Below are 18778 nucleotides of genomic sequence, written 5' to 3' on the forward strand. Positions count from 1 at the left end.
TGGCAGGCGCCTGTGGTCCCAGCTACTCAGGAGGCTGAGGCAGAGAATGGCGTGGACCCGGGAGGCGGAGCTTGCAGTGAGCTGAGATCCGGTCACTGCACTCCAGCCTGGGCGACAGAGTGAGACTCCATCTCAAAAAAAAAAAAAAAAAAAACCCATGGAACAGTAACAGAAACATAAAACAATATGAATTGTGGCATTTGAATCCTAGCACTTGGGGAGAGCATCAAGTACCACTTTTTTTTTTTTTTTTTGAGACAGAGTCTCGCTCTGTTGCCCAGGCTGGACTGCAGTGTCCACAATCTTGGCTCACTGCAACCTCCGCCTCCTAGGTTCGCTATTCTCATGCCTCAGCCTCCCAAGTAGCTGGAATTACAGGTGTGCACCACCATGCCTGCCTAATTTTTGTATTTTTTAGTACAGACAGGGTTTCACCATGTTGGCCAGACTGGTCTTGAACTCCTGGCCACAAGCTATCCTCCCACCTTGGCCTCCCAGTGCTAGCATTTCAGGTATGAGCCACCATGCCCGGCCAAGGGTTCAAAAATTATAGCCTATCATCACAATGCATTCAAAATTTGAGTTTGAATAACCTCATCAAGACTTAGATCTCTAAAAGCTTCAAGTTTCACCTGCATTAAAGCTCTTCATCATTGAGCCATCTCACAAAAATAAAAGCTTAAAGGGACTAAAATTCGTGACTACATTCCATTTTATTTCCCTTCCTCAGTTTTCTTCAATTTCCTTGACCTCTAGGGTCTTTCATATTACTTATGTTCCTTTAGACAAGAGCCAAAGAAACAGCACTTTCTGAAAAAATGGATGTTCTGTGACTGTAAGCTTTCATTGGTAGAGAAGCATAAACTTGGCATGATAAATTTAGAATTAGGTTTTTTGTTGTATCCTATAAAAAGCTGCATTAACAACAAGCAAATGGGCCAGGTGGTGGCTCATGCCTATAATCCTGGCTCTTTGGGAGACCAAGGCAAGAGGATTGCTTGAGGCCAGGAGTTTGAGACCAGCCTGGGCAACACAGCAAGACCTCAATGCTACTAAAAGTAAAAATTAAAAAATTAGCCAAAGATGGTAGTCACAGCTACTCATGAGGCTGAAGTGGGAGGATGGCTGCGGCCCAGGAAATTGCAGATGCAGTGAGCCATGAGCATGCCATTACACTGCAGCCTGGACGACAGAGTGAAAAAAAAGAAAATGATGAAGTGGTAAATGTATATAAATGTATTTTACATTTCAAGTTAGATTATACTCTCAGAAGCTATGTGGTTTAGAGAAAATAGACCTCAACAAAAGTTGAGGGCTCCTATCCTACCTCTGTCTCTTACTAGGCAGTTGGTAATTGGGAAAGTCACTTAACCTCTCTGAACACCATCTCTTTGCCTAATTCCTTAAGTCCCAGTTCAGTGTTCACATCCTCTAGGAAGTGTTCCTTGACCTTCACTGCCAAATCTAGTTATATATTTATGCTACAAAACTTAGGTGAAAACCCTTATGTGATTATATTGTTTAAGAGTCTGCTTCCTTAATTGAGAGTTCCGAAGGTTGAGAACCTATTTTTCTTATCTCTGGCCCTAGTGTATCTAGTATACCACACAGTATATCCTAGAGGCACTCAACTAATGAAATAAATAGGCTGTAATCTAAACTGCATCATAGAAACTATATTTCTGCATTTAAAAAAACCTGTAAATTAAAGATACTGCCTGACCTCTTCAAATCCTCTCCTTTCTCAAGATGTCCATGGTGTTAAAGGGGGTGAGAGAAGCTCCTGCACAGATAAAAATAGGGCAGGAATCACAGCAGATAGATACCACCACTAAGTTCCCTACCACTTGCCATTATACTTTCTGGTTTACTCCCTAGTCCTTGACCCTCCAGAAAAAAGAACCAGGACCAGGAAAAGTGCTTTTGGTCCTTTAGGAAATCATCTGTAGAATGCGATGTTTAATACACAACTTACAGATAATGATGTAACAATGTATTTTTAGGCTTCTCAGGAGTCCTAATATTCCTCAAAAATAAGACATGAAGCATAATTACATGAAATAGAAATTAAATATATGGAATAGAAAGACTATCCATGGAGAGTCTTTTTTTTTTTTTGAGACAGAGTCTGGCACTGTCCCCAAGTTAGAGTGCAGTGGCGTGATCTCGGCTCACTGCAACTGCCACCTCCTGCGTTCAAGCGATTATCCTGCCTCAGCCTCCCGAGTAGCTGAGACTACAGGTGCGTGCCACCACAACCAGCTAAGTTTTTGGTATTTTAGTAGAGACGGGGTTTCACCATGTTAGCCAGGATGGTCTCGATCTCCTGACCTCATGATCTGCCTGTCTCGGCCTCCCAAAGTCCTGGGATTACAGGCGTGAGCCACCGTGCCTGGCCATGGAAAGTCTTTAAGTCTCAACCAAGACGTCCACTCGAGAGAGAGAAAGCAGAAAATCTGGGGATGAGGCCCAGCAATCCGTGTTGTAATAAGACCTCCAGGTGATGCAAGCTCCAGTGTGAGAGCTATTGCTCTAATTTACTCATTCATTCATTTTATCATGTTAGGGCTAAGAATAGATACAAAATTGTAAAAAAAACTATGGAATAAAAAATTAAGGAAATTATAATATATCAACCAAACATTTTTCTGAGAATTAGGAAAGGTTCACCAATAAATCACTTTAGTAATAGCAAACTTTGGCTCAATTCATGGAACACAGACTGAGATCCACTCTAATGTATACATAATTTAAACTAAATGTGGGTTAATGATCCAAACTGGAACAAATCTGTGCCCTCGGGTCTCATTTATATTGTGGTCAACTGATATTATTTGAACCCAAAGTACTTTAATGTAACAGGCACTTCTGTCAATCACAGAACATGGCTAAATTTCACTAGTATGAATGCACTGGCACATCTCTGGATGTAGCCTAGCAGACAGAGATTCTCCACATGTCCATATGATAAAAGCTATCCAAAGACTTTTCTTTTTTTTTTTTTTTTTTTTTGAGATGGAGTCTCGCTCTGTCGCCCAGGCTGGAGTGCAGTGGCCGGATCTCAGCTCACTGCAAGCTCCACCTCCCGGGTTCCCGCCATTCTCCTGCCTCAGCCTCCCGAGTAGCTGGGACCACAGGCGCCCGCCACCTCGCCCGGCTAGTTTTTTGTATTTCTTAATAGAGATGGGGTTTCACCGTGTTAGCCAGGATGGTCTCGATCTCCTGACCTCGTGATCCGCCCGTCTCGGCCTCCCAAAGTGCTGGGATTACAGGCTTGAGCCACCGCGCCCGGCCTATCCAAAGACTTTTCTTTCTTTTTTTCTTTTTTTTTTGAGATGGAGTCTCACTTTGTTGCCCAGGCTAGAGTGCAGTGGTGCCATCTCCGCTCACTGCAAGCTCTGCCTCCTGGGTTCACGCCATTCTCCTGCCTCAGCCTCCCGAGTAGCTGGGACTATAGGCGACAGCCACCACGCCCGGCTAATTTTTTGTATTTTTAGTACAGATGGGGTTTCACCGTGTTAGGCAGGATGGTCTCGATCTCCTGACCTCGTGATCTGCCCGCCTCAGCCTCCCAAAGTGCTGGGATTACAGGCTTGAGCCACCGTGCCCGACCCCAAAGATCTTTCTTAAGCTGATAAATGAAACATTTGTAAAAACAATTCTAATGAAGCTATCAATAATTTGGGGGCTATTTAAAAAAATTTTTAGCTCAAAATGAATACATATTCTACTAATGATCCAGTCTTCATTTGTTCTGCCCTCCTAAGTGTGGAATCTGTTCTTGCTGGCAAGATCTTCCCTCTAAGGCTGCACACTTACACATTAAAGGTAGTGACAGGATTTTAAAAAGCTAACACACGTCGACACCGTAGTAGAGTACAGACAAATAGGGGTTGAAAACATTGGGTAGAGGCCAGACGCAGTGGCTCACGCCTGTAATCCCAGCACTTTAGGAGGCCAAGGCGGGCGGATCACCTGAGGTCAGGAATTTGAGACCACCCTGGACAACACAGTGAAACCCCGTCGCTGCTAAAAATACAAAAATTAGCCAGGCGTGGTGGCGCACGCCTGTAATCCCAGCTACTCAGGAGGCTGAGGCAGGAGAATAGCTTTAACCTGGGAGGCAGAGGTTGCACTGAGCCAAGGCTGTGCCACTGCACTCCATCCAACCTGGGCGACACAGTGAGACTGTGTCTCAAAAGAAGAAAGAAAACCGAAACAAAACACCGGGTGGATAGCAAAGCCTAAAATACTTCATGGCTACCACAGAGGTGCCCCCTCCCAACAAACAAACAAGGGTGCAGACTTCCATGGAACATAGCTGGCTCACGTGGAAATGTCCCACGGTCATGGTTTGGCTGACACACTCGGAGCTCATTAGCCACTGACTACATTTAGAAGTAAAAATTGCCTCAATTTTGTCCCAAATTATTAGGAAAAAAATTTCAAGAAAGTACTGACTGCTTTTTTTTTTTTTTTTTTTTGAGACAGAGCCTTGCTCTGTCACCCAGGCTGGAGTGCAGTGGTGCAATCTTCACTCACTGAAGCCTCTGCCTCCCGGGTTCAAGCAATTCTCCTGCCTCAACCTCCTGAGTAGTTGTGACTACATGTGCCCGCCACCACGCCCGGCTGATTTTTTTTATTTTTAATAGAGACGGGGTTTCACCATGTTAGCCAGGCTGGTCTCGATCTGCTGATCTTGTGATCTGCCCGCCTCAGCCTCCCAAAGTGCTGGGATCACAGGCGTGAGCCACCGCACCCGGCCATTACTGACCACTTCTTAAGTGGCATATTAGCCTAGTGCAAAAGTAACTGCGGTTTTTGCTTTTTTTTTTTTTTTTTAAAGTTACAAATCCTGTTCTGATTTCCCAATATAAAAATGTCAGGAAATTTATCGGACATCTACTATATTCCAAACACTGTTGCAGGCACTGAGGATACAGCATGGAACGAAATAGGGCTGTGCCCTCATCTGTGCTTATATTCTAATGGAAAAAAGCACTACGAAATAATAAATTAATGAATAAATGCCAGCACCTTTTGGGAGAACAAGCCATTTATGGTGGCAGGGAGTGTTTCCGGTGGAGAAGGAGGGTGATAGTGGCTACTTCCTAAGAGAGCAAGGGATGTGAGGGGACAGCTGGGCATCAGGCAGGAAGCATGCAGTAGACAAAGGGAAGGGCAAGCACAAGGTGCAGAGGCTGGTGCAGCTGGGGCAAATATGGGCGAGAGTGGGAGGATGAGGTCAGAGAGGCTGCCACAGGGAAGAAGGGCTTCAAAGCCACTGCTGAGACTTGGGCCTTTACTCCCAGTGAGACGGAAAGCAGAGGAGTGACACGATCCAACTCACAGTTTTAAAGGACCATGCTGGTAGCTTGCTACATGGTACTTTAAAAAAGCAGTTCTAATGAAACTACAAATAATTTCTAGGACAAGAGAATGCAGGGAGACATTATTATTAGTAGTAGTCTATTTACTAACTGATTACTGCTGTAAAACCAGAGGAGAACTAGTGGTTGCAGCAGCAGAGGTGGCAATAAGTGGTTGGCTTCGAGATCTTTTCTGAAGGTTCTGCTGATAGTTAGGAATTGCTGACAGACTGACTGTGGGTGTTAAGAGAAAGAGGACTCAAACATACCTCCAAATGAAGAATGGAATATTTAGGAATGTGACAAAGAGTATAGGAAGACTGGTTTTCCCAAGGATTGCGGTGTGGGAATTTGGTTTTGGTTATTTTTTCTTCCTTTTCTGGGGTCTTTTTTGGTTTTAGTCATTTTTGAGATGCCCACTACAGATCCTAGTGGAGTCGGCAGCTGGATACAAGGGTCTGGAGTCCACCTCCAAGCTGAAGATAAAAATTTGGAGTCAAAACATTAATGGCATTTCAAACCATGGAATCAGATGAAATCTAGGAATCACTGTAGATCAAAGAAGGCCAAGGACTGGGAGTGGGGGCACTTTCACATGTATAGGTCAAGAGGAAGAGAAGCAGCACACGATTGTAAAAGGAGCAATGAGCGAGAAGAAGAGCTGAGCGTGACAGGGACCATGCCGTGAAGGGAGTTAACAACTCAGGCAAGAACTGTAGGTGCCCAGAAAGCAAATACTTTTATTTTATAAGTCTAAACTCACGGAAAGGATGGGCTGTTGCTGATCTTTAAGCCTTGCTCAGAAACAACAGAGAACTTCTAAAATGGACATAATGTCTTAAACATGCACTTGTGAGGAAGACAGGGGGCTTTGCTTTAAGAAACAGATGGCAGAGAGCAACATAAGGAATGGAGAGGGAGAGAGAGAGGGAGAGGGGGAGAGAGAGAGAGAGGGGGACAGAGAGAGAGAGAGAGAGAGAGAGAGAGAGAGAGAGAGAGAGAGAGAGATTGACTCACAGACCAGGAAAGACAAATGTAAATTAAAATTACGGAGTGGAAGGTGATGGCAATAGGTTAGTTAATTTGAGAAGGCAAGCATTCAGAGGGCTTATAGGATCTATGTCAAAAAAAAAATTTAACTAATAGATTAGTTAAAACTCTGGACTGGAGTAATAAAGATGACCTGAGTAGGAGAATGAGGTGGAATTCCTGAGGACTACTGTGCAAGGCTTTGTGCCTTCTACTTTTGTGAATATTAACAAAAATGATGCAATCAGGCTCTAAGAAAATGCAACTGGGATTCTGCTCCAAGATGGGCAGCATCACTTCCCCAAGAGATTTACCCAACACTGAAATCAACAAGAAGAGTCACCTTATGCGGTTTCACTGGACCAACAGATGGGAAAAGAAGCACTTACTACAGATTCTGGTACCAAACATAAATAAGGAGGTGAGGGGTGGAGGGATAATTTATGATCAATATAAAACATACTGGAAAACTGCTAAAATAAGAAATGTATTTAAAGGGGACAATATTGCAAGAATGATTTCTAGTTATATTTAAAGCGGAAACTCCTAATCATAACATAACGCCACTAAGGTCAGAAGCGTGACACCCACCACCACCACCACCACCACCACCACCATCACAATGCATTCCAAATCACCAGTGCTACCACTGGTGGGGGGAGGGATAACTTTAAAAAATATTTTTTCCCCAAACGTTTATAGTGAATCTATTTACTTATAATCAGGAAAAAAAAACACCGAAAACCTTAATACTTTAACACGTTTCAAAAGAAAGCAGCATTGATTCATAGGAAATGGGCTAAGTTCACATAACCATGCCTGTTCTATGCCAGTGATGGCCCCTCAACAAATGTCAATTCCCTTCTCTTTCCAGTCTCTTTATCAGATTATAAATTGTTGAGTGACTTTTGAGAAGTTGCATCCAATTTGAGAACTCTGATTCTAATCCATTTTTACTTAAACACAGGCATTTTTTGCTTAATATCCTAAAAACCAAGATTTAAAAAAAAATCTGTCAAAAAAGTTAAAACACTGATTCTGAATGACTGAAAAGAATTTTAACACAATTCCTGTGACACTGCCGAGAACCCTCTAGCCAGCTGACATGCTGAACTTGTCTGCAGAGAGTTTATCCTAGAGAAATTATCCAGTGGTAGGGAAACAATCCCCAAGTGTTTGAAAAACAAAAGTCAACACACATTTTTAAAAAGTCAGTTCTGGCTGGGTGTGGTGGCTCACGCTTGTAATCCCAGCACTTAGGGAGGCCAAAGTAGGTGGATTAATTGAGCCCAGGAGTTCAAGACCAGCCTGGGCAACATGGTCAAACCCCAATCTCTACCAAAAAAAAAAAAAAAAACCTTAGCCGGGTGTGGTGGTGCATGCTTGTAGTCCCAGGTACTCAGGAGGCTGAGGTGGGAGGATGGCTTGAGCCCAGGAGATTGCACCACTGCACTCCAGCCTAGGCGACAGAGCAAGACTGTCTCAAAGAAATAATAAAAAGCAGGTTCTAGCTTGTTAGAGGACTTTCATAAATTTTTATTCAGAAAGGCAAAGAAAACATTTTTCAAGTGATTCAGTTATAATTTGGTAAGAAAACAATTCAGTACACCACTGGTTAACAGTGACTGAGATTACACTGGAGAATGAGATCACAAGCAATGTTTACCTGTTATATGTTCAACTTTTCAAAATAAACATGTGTGACTTTTGTAACAGAATATTAAAGATACTTACACAAAGGAAAAGGAAACAGCTTGGCAGCTTCCCACCACAGGGCCTTTGCACTTGGGGTGCTGCCAAACTGCTTATCAGCCCCTGCCCAACCCCACTTCTCCAGCTACATAGATTTCCTTGTTATACATTTGAACCCCTTAACGTTTCTCAGCATGGTGCTTATTACAACCATACTCACTACTCTGTGTAATTATTTCATAACACCTGCCTTCCCTACTAGCTAAGATACACCTTTTTTTTTTTTTTTTTTTGAGACAAAGTCTCGCTCTGTTGCCCAGGCTGGAGTGCAGTGGCTCAATCTCGGTTCACTGCAACCCTTGCCTCCCAGGGTCAAGCGATTCTCCTGCCTCAGCCTCCTGAGTAGCTGGGATTACAGGTGCGCACCACCACACCCAGCTACTTTTTCTATTTTTAGTAGAGACGGGGTTTCATCATGTTGGTCAGGCTGGTTGTGAACTCCTGCCCTCGTGATCTGCTTGCCTCAGCCTCCCAAAGTGCTGCGATTACAGGCATGAGCCACCGCACCCGGCCTTATTTCCATGTTTTGGCTGAATAATCCTGGTGAGAACATGTGTGTACAAGATACCTGTTTGAGTACCCGCTTTAATTCTTTTGATGATACACCCAGAAGTAGAATTGCCGGGTCATACGGTAATTCTATGATAAACTTTTTTTCTTTTAGACGGAGTCTAGCTCTGTCACCCAGGCTGTAGTGCAGTAGCACAATCTCAGCTCACTGCAACCTCTGCCTCCTGGGTTCAAGCGATTCTCCTGCCTCAGCCTCCTGAGTAGCTGGGATTACAGGTGCCGCGCCACCACACTCAGCTAATTTTTGTATTTTTGGTAGAGACGAGGTTTCACCATGTTGGTCAGGCTGGTCTCAAACTCCTGACCTCGTGATTTCCCCACCTAGGCCTCCCAAAGTGCTGGGATTACAGGCGTGAGGCACCACACCCAGCCCCATACACTTTCATATCATTAGAATCCAGCACAAGACCAGACATAGGTTCATTCATATCACATCCCCTTTCTATTCTCAAACGAACTGCTACACATAAGCGGAATCAGTTTTTAGTTCTCCTAAATCTAAAATTACAAAAGGACTTGATATCAAAGAATTCCAAATCAGTCTTTATCAATGACTATTCCAAATCCATCTGCAATCGATAGTGCAATAACTAAGGCTCCATGGAATCCTATGGTATCAATCCCAGCAATTAGGCCAATATAAGAAGCCCTGCAAAGCTATCAGAAACATTTGTGATCAATATTCCATCATAACACCATAACATTGCTTGACGGGGCAATTTCTCAGTTGCTAATTTGTTAGAAAACTATCATAAATTCACGTTCATACCTGTAACCCTAAAACTTGCTCCTATAAATATTGCTGTCTCAATTGAGAAGCTAGGTGACTTGTCAGAGTAGTTCAACTGGTGCTAGTATTATGAAAACAGAAAAGCCTTCGGATTTTCATTTCCCTGAATTCACAATTATGCTTCTACCCAGGGCAGAGCCTTTATTTTAAAACTAGAGCGTCATGCTAATTCAAATGCTAATCAGGTATCTAGCACCATCAACTCCATAGCAAAGAATATGTCTCTATACTTGCAAATAATTACAAATGTCCATGATATTATCATTCCTACTTTCCTTCTGTAGCTTTCACAGGGTCAAGCTTGGATGCATTCTGCTTCACCCAATTCAACAGCTTTCCCAAGTCCCCTCAGGTGGTAATGCCCTCACTCAGGCCACCAAGGGAATGGGGTCTGAAGCTGAGCAGTTTACCTACCACCAAGGCAGAATGCTTCACCCACTGCCCTTTCAGAATAAAATGATGGCCACAGACACCATCACTAAGTCTTGAAAAAGACTAAACTTGTTGAGCTAACAGCTCTAAAGCAGACCGCAGTATGGTGGAAAACGGCCCCCAGAGACATTGGCTCCTAACCTCTGGAGCCTGTGAATGTTACCTTATAATGAAAATGGTCTTTGAAGATGTTATAAAGGTTTTTGAGATAAAAGAGATTATCCTAGATTATCTGGGTAAGCCTTAAATGCCACCCAAATGACTTTATAAGAGGCAGAGGGAGATCTGACACCTCACAAAGAACAAGAGGTGAAGCAGACTGGAGTGATGTGGCCACAGGTGAAGGAATGCTGCAGCCACCAGAGGCTGGAAGAAGCAAAGAGCAGCTTCCCTCCACAGCCCTGCCAATGCCTTGATTTTGGCCCAGTGAAACTGATACTGAACTTCTGGCCTCGAGAACTGAGAGAGAATACACTTCTGGCTTGTTGTTGTTGTTGTTGGTGTTTTGACACGGAGTCTCACTGTGTTGCCTAGGCTGGAGGCAGAGGTGCGATCTCAGCTCACCGTAACCGCCACCTCCCGGGTTCCAGCAATTTCTTCTGCCTCAGCCTTCTGAGTAGATGGGATTATAGGCACCTGCTGCCACGCCCAGCCGATTTTTGTATTTTTAGTAGAGATGGGGTTTCGCCATGTTGGCCAGGATGGTCTCGAACTCCTGACCTCAAGTGATCTGCCCACCTTGGCCTCCCAAAGTGCTGGGATTACAGGTGTGAGCCACGGCGCTCAGCCCATTTCTGTTGTTTTAAGCCACTAAGTTTATGGAATTTGTTACAGCGACCACAGGAAACTAACAGAGATTACGAAAAACTAAACCAAAGTAGAAATGCTTTATAGTTACCACGCTCCAAAAATATATAAAATTCCAACATGCCACAGGAAAAAAGATTTTAAACAACTTCAAAAACGGTGTATTTAAAACAAGTTTTTAAAGACTGGGCAACAAAGTGAGACCCTCATCTCCACCAAAAAAAAACAAAAACAAAAAGGTAGCCAGCTGTGCTGGTGCGCAACTTCAGTCCCTGCTACTCAGGAGGCTGAAGGATCATGGGAGTCCAGAAAGTAGAGGCTGCAGTGAGCTATGATCATGCCACTGCACTCCAGCCTGGGTGACAGAGTGAGACTTCACCTTTAAAAATGGAAATAAATAAAAAGTTTAAATCATACAGCATCCTTCAACTGAAGGTATAAAATACAGCTACTGAGTTATATGGATTTTGAAAATAGAGCTAGCCTCTTAATTATGCCTCTGATTACTCACACACTGTGCTAGGCCAGATAACCATGATCTTCCTGAAAAGCATTATGATTGAACAGTTTTCTATTTATATTAAAACTTACAATAAAAACTGAAACTATTAGAATTTCTCCTTGAGCAAAACATTTTAAGCAGCAAACTACCCACCACTGGTAAGTTTATGATCAGACATGCACAATTCTTAAACTTACTTATTTGGCTACTAATCTACAACCAGACACGTAAGAAACTCCTTATTGCCTTATCACAGAAAATACTGCTTCATTCTTACGTATCACATTCAATATGTATTTACGATGAGGGATTTCATGTAAGAAAGACTCCATGTCTTCATCTCAGTAGATAGTTTAAAACAAAGGTTTTCACTGATGGGGTTGTTGAGGGAAGTCCTCAAAAAAACTTCCAGAAGAAAACAAAAATGCCGGATTCCCCATCTCTCCACATTTGATCCATCTGCTTACCTAGCAGTGCCTAAAAATAAAATCAAGGATGCTTTCTTTGTTACAGTTTTGTCTAGGACCCAAACAGCCATTCACGTTTCCAGAAACAGATGCCACCTAGTGTCAAACGTCTGTAAGTACGGCCTGTACAGGTCACAGTTTCTGTCAGAAGTTACAAGAAATACATCAAAGATTTTTACTGGGCAAGGACAAGTGTTAGGAAAAACTTCCAAAAGGTGGTTCTTGGGCTGGACGTTACAGGCTGCTTTGAGTTTGCCGGCTGGTGGGCTTTGCAGAGGCAGCCCGCACAGGGATTAAGGATGTGGCTCTGCAGTCAAAGCACCTGTCCCACCCTAGCTTCATCCTTACCCCAGCAGCCTGAGCAGGCAAGTTATTTAACCTCACCGACGCCCCATCAGTACAATGAAAAGAGGGCCTCCCTGCTAGGTTTGGCACAAGATTTAAAAGAGCACAAACTGCTAACAAATTAAGGTCTCCCCTTGCAAGTAACTAAGGCAAAAGCAAAGCAGGCCAGAAACATTCTATACAAAACTTGAATCAAGTAGAAATTTCCCTTCCATTCCTCCCCACCATAAGTCACACATGGGGAAAAAAAAAAAAAACTCATCACCTCACCTATTTAAAAAAGAACAAATGTGCAAAAGAATAATTATGACACAAGGCTGAGCACCAGTTCTGCTTTCCCTACGGTTCCCAAAGAGAAGGAACTTAACTTCTGGCAACAACACGCATGATTAAAAATCATGCCAAGCTACACCTCCCATCGTAAACATTCAGAGGGATGACAGACTGGACTACAGGCTTTCTTACAACACAGTTTAGTTTGTGATGTAGCTGGTCAAACAGATTATTTTCACACCCTATAAAAGAAGATACACACATCACAGTTCTTTAACACACATTCAATACTATCATTCCCATTTTACAAATGAGAACAAAACTTAGAGAATTAGGAAAAAAAGAAAAAATGAAGCCAAGTCCAGATTGAGAGACTGTTGTCTACTCTTAATATCACACAAAAAACCAACACAGGCTGGGCACGGTGGCTCACACCTGTAATCCCAGCACTTTGAGAGGTTGAGGCAGACAGATCACAAGGTCAAGAGTTCGAGACCAGCCTCACCAACATAGTGAAACCCCATCTCTACTAAAAATACAAAAGTTAGCCAGGCATGGTGGCGCTTGCCTGTAGTCCCAGCTACTCGGGAGGCTGAGGCAGGAGAACTGCTTGAACCCAGGGGGCAGAGGTTGTGTAGAACCAAGATCGACCCACTGCACTCCAGCTTGGGCAACAGAGCGAGACTCCATCTCAAAAAAAAAAAAAAAAAAAAAAAAGGCAACACAATAATGACCCAAACAAATTATTTATTTTTTTAGACGCTGTCTCATTCTGTCGCCCAGGCTGGAGTGCAGTGGCACGATCTCTGCTCACTGCAACCTCCGCCTCCCGGGTTTAAGGAATTCTCTGTCTCAGACTCCCGAGTAGCTGGAATTACAGGTGCCCACCATCATGCCCAGCTAATTTTTGTATTTTTAGTAGAGACAGGGTTTTACCATGTTGGCCAGGTTGGTCTTGAACTCCTGACCACACGATTCACCCGCCTCGGCCTCCCAAAGGGCTGGGATTACAGGCGTGAGTCACCACGCCTGGCCCCAAACAAATTTTTAAACACACTTTGCCCAGGCCAGGCACGGTGGTTCACACCAGTAATCTCAGCACTTCGGGAGGCCAAGGTGGGTGAATCACGTGGTCAGTTCAAGACCAGGCTGGCCAAAATGGTGAAACCCTGTCTCTACTAAAGATAGAAAAGTTAGTTGGGTGTGGTGGTGCGTGGCTGTAATCCCAGCCACTCGGGAGGCTGAGGCAGGAGAATTGCATGAACTGGGATCTGGGAGATAGAGGCTGCAGTGAGTTGAGATCACACCACTGCACTCCAGCCTGGGCAACAGAGCGACACTCTGTCTCAAAAAAACAAAAACAAACAAACAAAAAAACACTTTGCCCCCATATTTGAGGAGTAAAACTCTAGCACAAAATAGACAAGGTTCCTGACTGCGTAGAGATCACAGCATACTGTGGGAAGAGACATAAATATGTGATTATCAATCTGGTGCAAGCTGTAAGAAAAACAGGATGTTAGGAGAGAGACTAATATGAGAATGGACTTGAGATGGGATGATCAAGAAAAAATAAATCAAAATTATAAATATAAAAATGAGGCCAGACATGGCAGCTCATCGTATAATCCCAGCACTTTGGGAGGCCAAGGCGGGAGGACTGCTTGAGCCCAGGAGATTGAGGCTGCAGTGAGCTGGGATTATGTCACTGCTCTCCAGCATGGGAGGCTACAAGACCCAGTCTCAAAAAGAAACAAACAAAAAACACCTTTTTTGGGTCAAAACCCCTCCTGGTACATACTTATATGCACCAAACAAATATTTCCTCTAAACCCTCCAGGACCCTGAATGACGTCTGGTTTTGTTTCCTTTCCAAGGGGGAGAGAGAAGGAGGGGTTTCCTATGGTGTCACTGGCCCACTGGCTGAAGGATCAAGCCACCTTTTACTTCTCAGTGAGGAAAACTCCAGCTTCCTAAAATCAGATTGGTTTTCTTACTAAAAATATCTATTTCTCCATATGATGCAACATAAGCATTTCCTCAAAAATAAAAATACCCCTCAGAGATCATTAAAATGTATCAGATATTTCAACCCTGTTACACAAATCAGACAGGCAAATAATTCATCCGGCCGACCTAGAATCCACTCAGTTCAACAAATTTATGAAGAACCTCCCAGAGCCACCAGGCACTGTTCGTGGTGCTGGAATACTAGTCATTTTCAGGGAACACTAGAGGGCGCGGGAGAGCGTCTACTTTCAGGAAAATCAGTCAGGGCTACTACGTGAGTCAGGGACGAAAACCAAAGGGATGCATGTGGGGAAAACAAAGTTACCTGAGTACAGGGTAGAAAAGTACAGAATACGAAACAGAATGACCCTTCACTGAAGGGGCCTTTTGCGTAAGGCTTGAGAGGCAAGCCCAGTGCCTTTAGAGATCTGCTGATCAGGCATTCCTGTAAAGGTGGCACAAGGTAGAAACACAGGTGTCAGAACACACGCATTCGGTTTCTACTCGTTCTGGTAACATGCAGGACTCGGGATTCGCTAGCTCAGCAACCCTATCAGGTGAGACAAGTATTAGCACTACAACAAGGAAGTTAAAGCTCAGAAACAAATTGCTTTCCTAAACTCAAAGTGCTACTAAGTCATAAGGCTAGGTCTAAAACCATCTTTTAAACTGTAGCCTGGGGTTTACTCCAGTGCTTGAGCCACGTGTACCACCTAGAGGTTTATCACCAGCAAATGATCCCTGGATCTAGGTACTATTTTCTTCAGTGTGCTATTAAAACAGACAAACTAAGACAGCTTACAGAGGTGCAACCGGCATTGCAGGAGCCATACAGGCCCCCAATCAAGCTTTGGGCGGGGGCACTGATACCCTAGTCTCTCAATTCTAAAATTCAACTGATTATCTCATAATGACATTTCAAAAAAAGGAGGTAAAACTACAAGAAACAAGCATATGAACTAAGTAAGGTAATTAGAGAGATATCAAAATATGATTAAAATCATTCTTAAGAGAAAATAGGATGGCATTGAAGTGTAAAGGATAAAGTATTAACATAATTTTGGATTGGAAGTGACCTGAGAGGTTTAGTCGTTTTGTAGACGGAGACTAGGCCCTATCAATGACTTATACAAACAGTGACAGAGCAGAGAATGGTATTGATTCTTATTCCACGGTCCTTCAACTATTCCTAAAATTATACTTCTATACAGCAGTCATCATTTGACATACAGCCCTAAGAAGACGGCCCGGTGTTTAAGTCTGTCTCATTCGCAGACCAGGTAGTCCCAAACCAACCCCATCCACACACATAATGGACCGTCTCCTGCATTTACTTAACATGCAGTATTATAGCCAACAGGGTGATGGAGTGGAGGGAGGACACGTGGTCCCTGTCGTTAAAAGTGTGCGGAAGATTCCATTAGAGTGTTCCAGGGCTGACACAGTCGGGGAACTCCTGCCCACGGAGAAGGATTTTGCCAATGGAGAGAAAGTAAAGCTCATACATGGTACACAGAAACACGAAATAATGGGACCACGGCGATTTATCTGAAAGGATTTTCTCTGTAAGCCATGGGAAGGGCATTCCTGTGGACAGGGAGCTGCTTAGATGCCACACACACAAATCTCTTTGTCACACAACCTGGCCACGAACCCAGGCCCTATAAACCCACAAACTGATACTCGGGTAAAGGAAAACCAGATTCAACCCCCCTTTTAAACAACCCAAGAGAAAAATCACGAAACAACATCCCCCACCCACCAAACTCCCTGCTGAAAGACACGCAGACACCGGGACACTCCTTCACACGCGTCTCTCCCTCTCAAGAGTCCGCTACCCTCCATCCACATTCCCCAGTACTGCCCCCTGGCATTCGCTGTGAGAATGAAAAGTTCAGCGCATGAGCAATTCAGGGTGTTTGGGACGGCAGATGAAAATACAGGCGCGAGAGCACCTGGAAATGATCATGGATAAAGAATCAAGCCCTACCTTACTCTCTTATTGAAGAAGTATCTACCATATTCCCTTCACTCTCCAGCTCAGTTTTTAAGATATAATGATGTTTGTAAATAACATTAAAGTAGATTTACTTTGAGAAACTAATACAAACTATTAAGCTTGACAACTTGGAGATTAATAAATTAACCCATTCATTAAGTGTCTATGAGCATCTACTCTGTACCTGCCCGTGGGCGGATGAGATAACACTAGACTCAAAAGCTCACAAGAAACCACCCCAACGGCTGTGTGTGTGAAGGTTTCACCAGGAGGCAACATTCTCACGGGGCCTTTCTGAAGGACGAATGTGTACAAGGTGGAGAAAAGGGGTGGAGGGATGCCAGGCAGGGCACGGCCTACAGGGACCACGCATGGGAAGCTACTGGAGACAGAGCTTGGGAGAGGGACCAGAATGTAGAATGTTTAGAGATTACAAAGTGAAAAATGGGCTGGAGTTCCCACACATGCCGGGATTAGAGCGTTTGTGGACTCTAACCTCGGAATATAAGGCGCTCCAAGAGGGACAGGGCCACACCTCTGATTCAAATTGCTAAACCTTCAGATACACAATAAATCTATATCTACAGCAAGCAGCAATTTATGTATTTCAACATGCACAATTTATCTGTGATTATTTCAGGCAAAAGTGGTTTCCTCCTCCCTTTTCAAAATATTTGTTTTTACTACTAATTAACAGTATTCTCAATATTAACGTGTTCTCAATATTAAAGACTAAGGGAAAAAAGTTATAGCTGGCAACTGCTTCCTCTGAAGACCCTACACAGCAGAGTTCAGACCTATATGGCCATCCTCGACTCCACTTTATATCAAACTGGTTTAAATCGAAAAAGGGCCACATCACAAAGAATCACAGTCAAATTAATTCAACAGCCCTCTATTCTAAGGAAAACTCCCCTCACTCCAGATAAATTTCATTTGGCAAATTCTTAAAAATTAATTCCTAAAGTTCCACCGCTTAATAGATCCTAAGTTACTGCACCAGACCCGGGTTAATAAACCCAAATAGACTGAACTTCTCAGCACCCAACTTGTTTCTATCTTAATCCAGCAAGTTGCATCGAGCTGTCATTGTGAAAACCTGCCTGTTCCTCCTTCCAAGGCGGAGGTGACAACGGTGCACATCATCCGCGGATACGTGGAAGGACAGACACACACCAGGGAACCAAGGGAGAGCGGATACAGCACAAAGGGGAGGCAGCGGCCGTGGGGCGCCGGGCCACGGCCAGAAGCGCCGTCGGGGAGGAGGGTGGGCTGCAGGACGAGCACGGGAGGGCTCCGAAATGCGCTTGGGCCAAAACAAAAACAAAAAGTTCAGCGCCGACAGTGGGAGCAGATTGGGCGAGACGGTTCACGGCTGCCCATTGGAGAAAAGGGAAAACAGAGTCCCCCAATCGCGAGCGACGGGGCTGCTCCCCTCGTGCGGCCGCGGGCCCGGCCCCGACGCTGCCCGGCGGCCGCTACCGCTCCCTTCCGGCCGCGGCCACCACTGCAGGCCCCGCGCCGGCCCCGCACCGGCCTGGCCGCAGCCCCGCCCCCCCGCGCCCAGCCGCTTGCGCCCGGCCCCTGCCCCACCCGCCTTGGCCCCGGCGGCCTGCAGCCGGCCCCGGCCCGCGGTCCCCACGTCCCCGCCCGCCCCGTCGCCCAGGGCCGCCCCCAGCACCCTCGCCGGCGCCGCGCCCTCACGACTCACCGCCCGCGCCGCCCGCTCTCCTTCTCGGGGCGCGTCCGAGGCCCTGCTGCCCGGCCGCTGCGATGCGGGGGCGCCGCGCCGCCGGGCCCCACGTCCCAGTCCCCCCAGAAAATTAATCACCAAAAATAATTCCAGAGAAAAATGGAGAGTAAAATCCAAGATGGCGGCGCGGACCGCAGCACCGCCTGCTCCCTCCGCTGACGGGAAAAATGAGTCCCCACGGCGGCCAAGCCCCCCGCCCCCAACCGGTCGCCGCCGCCGCCGCGCCCCCCGCGCCCCCGGCCTCGATTCGCCGCACCTCCGGCGCCGGCTCCCGCGCCCCGCCACCCGGGGTCTCACCTCCGCCTCGCGCACTGCCTCCCGTACGAAAAGCGTCCACCGGCTTCAGGACTTCGCGTCCCACGTCCGTGCGCCGCGCGGTGCCGCCTCCGGTCCCCGGGCGTCCTCACCTCATCGCTCCGCAGCCCCGCCGCCCGCACCGCCGCCGCGCCGCCGCCCCCGGTGAGCCGGCCGAACCCCGCCCGGGCACGGTGGAAGGATACGAAAAGGAGGCCGCGGCCTCGACGGCGGAGGGACACCGTGCCGCGCGAGAGCCACAGTGTGCGCGCGCCTCCCGCCAGGCCCAGCCGCCGCGGCACTTCCACGGAGCTCTGTGCGGGACGCGGGCACGCGCGGGGAGCGAGTTCCGCGCCGGGCGCTCCCGACGGCGGAGGGACAAAGGG

The 18778-nt window shown here is 45.7% G+C and overlaps 1 protein-coding gene across 6 annotated transcripts in view; it reads right to left on the minus strand.

Moving 5' to 3' along the window:
* KMT5B (lysine methyltransferase 5B) overlaps nucleotides 1-18504 on the minus strand; it is a 59019-nt gene extending 40515 nt beyond the window's left edge. For 3 of the 6 annotated variants that reach the window (XM_009185481.4, XM_009185479.4, XM_031653771.1), the window contains exon 1: nucleotides 18396-18504. The gene's annotated coding sequence lies outside the window, so the exon portion shown is untranslated. Of the gene's footprint in view, nucleotides 1-17448; nucleotides 17784-18056; nucleotides 18251-18395 lie in introns of those variants that run through there. The other 3 variants (XM_009185485.4, XM_003909445.3, XM_031653769.1) reach the window with 3 other exon arrangements.
* Nucleotides 18505-18778: the final 274 nt, after the last annotated feature.

This window comes from Papio anubis, chromosome 12, assembly GCF_008728515.1.
Source record: "Papio anubis isolate 15944 chromosome 12, Panubis1.0, whole genome shotgun sequence".
Lineage (NCBI taxonomy): Eukaryota > Metazoa > Chordata > Mammalia > Primates > Cercopithecidae > Papio > Papio anubis.